Raw genomic sequence first — 6,082 nt, forward strand, 5'->3', positions numbered from 1 at the left:
GGCTCGGACGGCTTCTCAGTGCTGAGGCTTTTTACGGTCGTGGCTTCTTACTTGTCTTTACATAAAACCTGCCGGTATTCTTATTTATCGTTGTTTTATTTCTGTCTGGCGTGAGGTATTAACGTTTTGCTTGAAATGGAAACATGGCTTGGTTTTCTTGCGAGTTCAGAAACTCCAATTAAGGAATTCTTTTCCGGTCGTTATAGAAACTCCCTTGGCAGCTCTAGGAAGGGAGTGTCCGATTTGAAGTCGGGACCAGACGTGTGACTTCGGGCCAAATGTTGCATGTCTGTTTTATCTCTCTTGTACAGTGAGGATACTATCAGCGGGTAGGACTGTCGTGTGAAGAGCTATGTAAATATTTTCTGCAAGTTGTGGGTGAAGTATTGTGGTGATTGGGTGTAAAATAATTTGTAAGTGGTCAGACTGAGTGCTTTAAGGCTATGATTCTTTATTCCGTGGTTACTAATTCTGCCCAATCTCTTTCACTTACTTGCCCTCAGGAGAATGACTACACATCATCGATACCATTGGATAAATGAATCTCTAGTATAGAGTTCTGGGTTACAAACGTATTATCTAAAGGACAGATGGTTAAAGTGATGTGGGTTTAAGCTAAAGAAGCATTTCGAGGACTCGTAAAACTTTCGGGTGGCATTTACATGAAACTTTAATAGTTTATGAGTTGTTCTGGCATCTTTCAAGGGAGTGAGAGGAGGCGAAAAAATTGCTAAATATCAGGTAGGCCCAGTAAGGTGTGGAGAGGCACTTGCCTGTAATCCCACCTGCTCAGGAGACTGAAGCTGGAGGGTCTGGAGTTTGAGGCTAGCTTGGACAACATAAGGCTACACGGGTCTCTCCAAAAATGTAAAAGTTACTGGTTAACTTTGGTTCTATGCTGGTGGATATAATTAGACATTAAAAGCAACTGAGGTGGGGGCAGGGCGAGCAGATGGCTTAATGGTTATGTTGCTGGACTCCCACCAAAGTCAACTGTGATCCCAGTTCTGGACCCAGTGGCTTATTTCTCAAGCCACGCCAGTGTGTGTGCATGCCCAAGATCCTGCGTGGAGAAGGGATTGCAGCATGGCCATGGGGAGTGATTTCTTGCTTTCTGCCTTTCTCTCTTGTCTCTCTTTGGTGACTGCACATGCCCTATAGCAAAAAACCTCTCTCTAAGGAGGAAAACAAACAAACCAGCAACTTGGATTACTCTACTAGCCAAAACCAGATTTTTGGGTGATTTGGATTGCAGGTATTCATACTTAGAAAGGACTTTGGAGCCAGCTGTTATCTTGGAGCTGCTGGGATCCCACCTGGCCAACTGTGTTGTTTGAGCCCCAACCTAGTGGCTTGAAAACCCTCTGGGTTTGTATGCCTCTATGGTGTGCCCAAAATCCTGAAAGGAGAATGGAGGAGAAGGGTTGCAGTGTGGTTATCCTCACTGGTGTGTTTCTCGCTTTCTATATCCATCTCTCTAAGCGTGTGTACCCTATAGCAAAAACTTAAAAACAAAACAAAAAACAAAATTAAAAAAACCCATACAAGAAAAGAGAAAGGACTATGAGAAATGGGACTCAGAAACACAACGGTGATCCAGTTGGTCACTGAATTAACTGTGCTTATTTGTTACTGAAACAGGTTGTCCAGAAAAGTATTAATAAAGGTAAAAGTAGAGCAGTGGATCCAGCGGATCAGGAAGGTTGTCTGAAAGTAGGGAATCATTTTAGAGCGGCAGTCTCCAACCTTTCCGGCACCAGAGACCAGTTTTTAGTGGAAGAAAATTTTTCCATGGACTGGGGCCAGGGGAATGGTTTAGCAGTAATTTAAGCACATTTCATTTATTGTTCACTTTGCTTTCATTATCATTACACTGTAATAATATGGGCCAGTACCAGTCGATGGCCCAGAGGTTGGGGATTCCTGATTTAAAGGATGACTTGAGATCTTTCCTAGTCCTGTGACATGTCCTCATGACTTAAGGGATTGGAAAATTCACTTTTAATACCTCTGGGTCTTTGGATGGTATTCTTGTTTGCACTCTGTTTTTCAGTGATGTAATCTAAAAATAAAAATCTCATTTCCTCCTATTAGGAAACTACCAAAAAACAATGGGCAGGGCAATATTTAATTGTATCATAATATTTTTTTTTTAAAATATTTAACTCTATTTATTATTATATCATTATTACTTTCCAGTTTGATCAGAGAGACAGAGAAAGAGGAAGTGAGAAAGCAAGCCACCACATCTGAGACTTGAACCATGGTCGGCCATGTGGGAGTCCAGCGCCTTTAACCACCATGCCACTTGCTGGCCCCATATCATAATATTTTTTAAAAATTAGTTATTAGAGAGATTTTTGCTAGAAGGCATGTGTGCTTGCTGGAAAGACCGAAAGCAAGAAATCTGCCCCCCCTACCCCACCCCTCCAGGGGATGGCCTGCTGCAGTCCATTCTCCATTCTCCTTCTGGGATCCTGGGCATGCATGCACACATGCCTGGCATGAGTTATAAGCCACCCAGACTGGGACTCTTAACTGCAGTTGACTACGTGGAAGTCCAGTGATGTGACCATTACACCATCTGCTGGTCTCTATTTATTATTTTTAATTTGCTATAGGACATGTGTATTCACCAGAGAGAGAAAGTGAGAAAGCAAGCTGCCAGGTCTGGGACGCAAACCGCAGTTGGCCATGTGGGAGTCCAATGCCTTAGCTGCTGGCCCTGATAATTGTTTATAATGATTGCTTGGGGCATCTTAAGACCATACAACTTTTTTTTTTTTTTTTTTTGAAATGTTTGGTTATTCAGAAGTATTTCTTGAATACTTGCCAAGCACATGGAACTATTCTAAGTGTTGGGATACAGCAGTGAACAAAATTGGCATCCTTGGGAGCCAGACCTTGGCGTAGTCACATGTGGGAAGGTTCCTGGTTCAAGTCTGGAGACTTCCTTGTGTACTAAGGTATATGCTTGCCCGTGATCTGGAGCTAGCCAAGGACCAGAGGTGGATTGCTGCGTTGGCATCCTGTTGGAGGTGCTGTTTCTTTATCTCTGACTCTTTTGTCCCTGGAGAAAATAAATACACTTAAAAGAACTGATGGGCCAGGTGGTGGTGGGATAGTTAGGGTAACTGGATCCCACATGACCAACAGCAGTTCAGGTCCCTGACCCAGTGGCAAGTAGGTGCCCAAAATGCTGAGAGGAGAATGGAGGAGAAGGGATTGCTGTGTGACCATCTCCCCTGGGGGTTGATTTCTCGCTTCGAAATCTGTTGAAGCCACACCACATCTTGGGGAAAAAAGATGTAAGTAAAGGCAACAAACAGTGAATATAAATGCCCATTGGTGGGATAGTGCCAGGTATGTTGGAAAGAAAGGGCCAGGAGGCCGTGGTGACCAGAGTAACCTGGGCTGAGGTCAGTACATGCGTCAAGTGGAAACTGGGCTCCATAGGCTTTTGGAAAGGCAGAGCCTTTTTTTTCTGAGTGAGACTGGAAGTCTTTGGCACTGTTTTTTTTTTTTTTTCCCCCTTTTCTTTGAATTGCCAGAAGGTTCTGTGTGTACTCTCCAGAGGAAAGGAGAGAGGGAGAAAGCATCCCTCTCAGTGGGGCATGGTCATACTACTGTTCTTATCCATTTCTCTGCCCTGTGGGGACTTTGGGTACACACACACACTTGCCCGGCCTGTTTTTCAAGCCTCTGGGGTCAGGATTCAAACCACAGTCAGCCATGTGAGATCCAGCTTCCCTTAACCACTAGGCTATGGGGCTGGCCCAAGTCATTGGAGGTTTTGAATAGAAGATAGGACTGGGCTTCTCTTGTGTTGACAGTAAGCTTAAGGAGGCCAAGGCAGCAGCAGGGAGACTAGATTAGAGGTCGTTGCAATACAGGTTGAACATCCCTCTTCTGAAAATCCAAAGTCCAGGGTGCTCTAGAACCTGGCACTTTTTTTGAGCATTGACATGATGCCACAGGTGGAAAATTCCACACCTGGCCTCGTGAATGAATCTCAGTCAAAATGTTAAAATGCAAACATACTGTGTTATATTCATTCTGGTCGTGTGCATGCATGCCCAAAATACCAAGAGGAGAATGAAGGAGAAGGAATTGCTGTGTGGCCATTCCTGGGCGGGGCAGATTTCTCACTTTCCTCTCTCTTTCTCTCTGGTAAGCACAGGCGCCCTGTGCAAAGGAAAAAAAGAACTATTCAGTACAATTTTGATGTTGGGAAAAGTGGAAGACATTATTATTTTTAATCCTTTGGAAACTATAATTTCATGAGAATTTTCTAAACATCCACTTCTTACACACCAAATTAAATTTGTTACATAATGAACTCTAAGGGGTGCTGATCTTTGTATTGTAACAGATTGTGTGAATATTGCCTTTTAGTTGCCCAGCTACTAGAGTTTAGCAGTCCATTTGCTGTAGAGAGGTTTGTCTTGGTTTTAATTGGATTTGAGGTCTATAAATTTGTCTCAGGGTCCATGTCAGGTGGCATGGTGGTTAAGGTGCTGGACTCACACATGGTAGACTGAGATTCAAGTCTCGGACCTGGTGGCTTGCTTTCTCACTTTCCCTGTCTCTCTTTCTCTGGTCAAATTGAATAATAATAATGAGAATGAGAAATTACATATAATGAAATTAAATAAATTATCTTGATTGTTTTGTTTTAATTCTTTTTCTTTTTTTTATAAAGAATTATTTTATTTAACTTTATTTATTTATTTATTAAATTTGACCAGAGATGGGGAGGGAGGGAAAATGATAAAGAAAGTGAGAAAACAAGCCTCTGGGTCCAGGACTTGAACCATGGTCACCCATGTGGGAGTCCACTGCCTCAATCACCATGCCACCTGCCAACCCCATGTGCCATATTTTTTTCTTTTTTAATAATTGTTTTTTTGTTTATTTGTTTGGTTTTGGAGAGGTTTTTTTTTTTTTTTTTTTTTTTTTAATAGGACATGTACACTTGCCAGAAAGACAGAAAGAGGCAGAGACAGAAAGCAAGAAAATCACCCCCAAGGGGAATGGTCACACCGCAATTCCTCCTCCATTCTCCCTTCAGGATCTTGGGCAGGCACGCACATGCATCCTCTTTGAGTTTAAGCTACCAAGTCCGGGACTCGAACTGCAGTCAGCTACATGGGAGTCCAGTGACATAGCCATTACGCCAACTGCTGATCCCAGCAGTTGAGACCAGAGAGGGACAGAATGAGAAAGAGGGGAGAGGGGGAAACTGAGAAGGCAAGCTGCCAAGTCCAGGACTTGAACCGTGATCGGCCATTTGGGAGTCCACTGCCCTTAACCACTACGCCACTTGATGGCCCCCACCATATGTTTTTAATAAGAGCTTTGAGAAATAATCCACATACCTAATATAATACACATACTTAAAGTATAAAATTCAGTGGATTTTTGTTGTTTTAGATTTTTGCTATAGAGTGTGTATGTTCACTGGGGTCAGGGGGATAAAGTGAGAAATTGCTCCCCAGAAGGGATGACTGCTCCATAGTCCCTTCTCCTTCATTCTCCTCTGGAATTTTGGGCATGCACACACGCGCATCCACCCACTAGTTTTCGAGCCATCAGTTCTGGGACTTGAACTACACAGTCAGCCATGTGGAATCCAACCACCTTAATCACCATGCCACTGGTTGGCTCCTTTTTTTTTTTTTTTTAAGAATATTCATAATTTGGGCCACCAGTGGCATGGTGGTTAAGGTAGCTGGATCCTATGTGGCCATTGTGTGCATGTCCCAAATCCCAAGAGGAGAATGGAGAAGGGATTGGGGAGTATTTTCTCACTTGCCCTTCTCTTTCTGTTTCTTTCCAGCAAGTACATGTGCCATATAGCAAATTTTAATTTTTTAAAAAAAGAAAGAATAGGGAACCAGCAGTTAGTGTAATGGCTATGTCGCTGGACTCCCACGTAGCTGACCACGGTTCGCGTCCCAGACCCGGTGGCTTAAAACTCACGCTGGACGTGTGTGCATGCGTGCCCAAGATCCCGAGGAGAATGGAGGAGAAGGGATTGCGGCGTGACCATCCCCCCTGGGGGGTGATTTCTCGCTTTCTG

The 6,082-nt window shown here is 43.5% G+C and overlaps 1 protein-coding gene across 1 annotated transcript in view; it reads left to right on the forward strand.

Moving 5' to 3' along the window:
* PRC1 (protein regulator of cytokinesis 1) overlaps positions 1-6,082 on the forward strand; it is a 38,378-nt gene that overhangs the window by 431 nt on the left and 31,865 nt on the right. The window lies entirely within an intron of this gene.

The sequence above is a fragment of the Tupaia chinensis genome, unplaced genomic scaffold (genome assembly GCF_000334495.1).
Source record: "Tupaia chinensis unplaced genomic scaffold, TupChi_1.0 Scaffold000359_1, whole genome shotgun sequence".
Taxonomy (NCBI): Eukaryota; Metazoa; Chordata; class Mammalia; order Scandentia; family Tupaiidae; genus Tupaia; species Tupaia belangeri.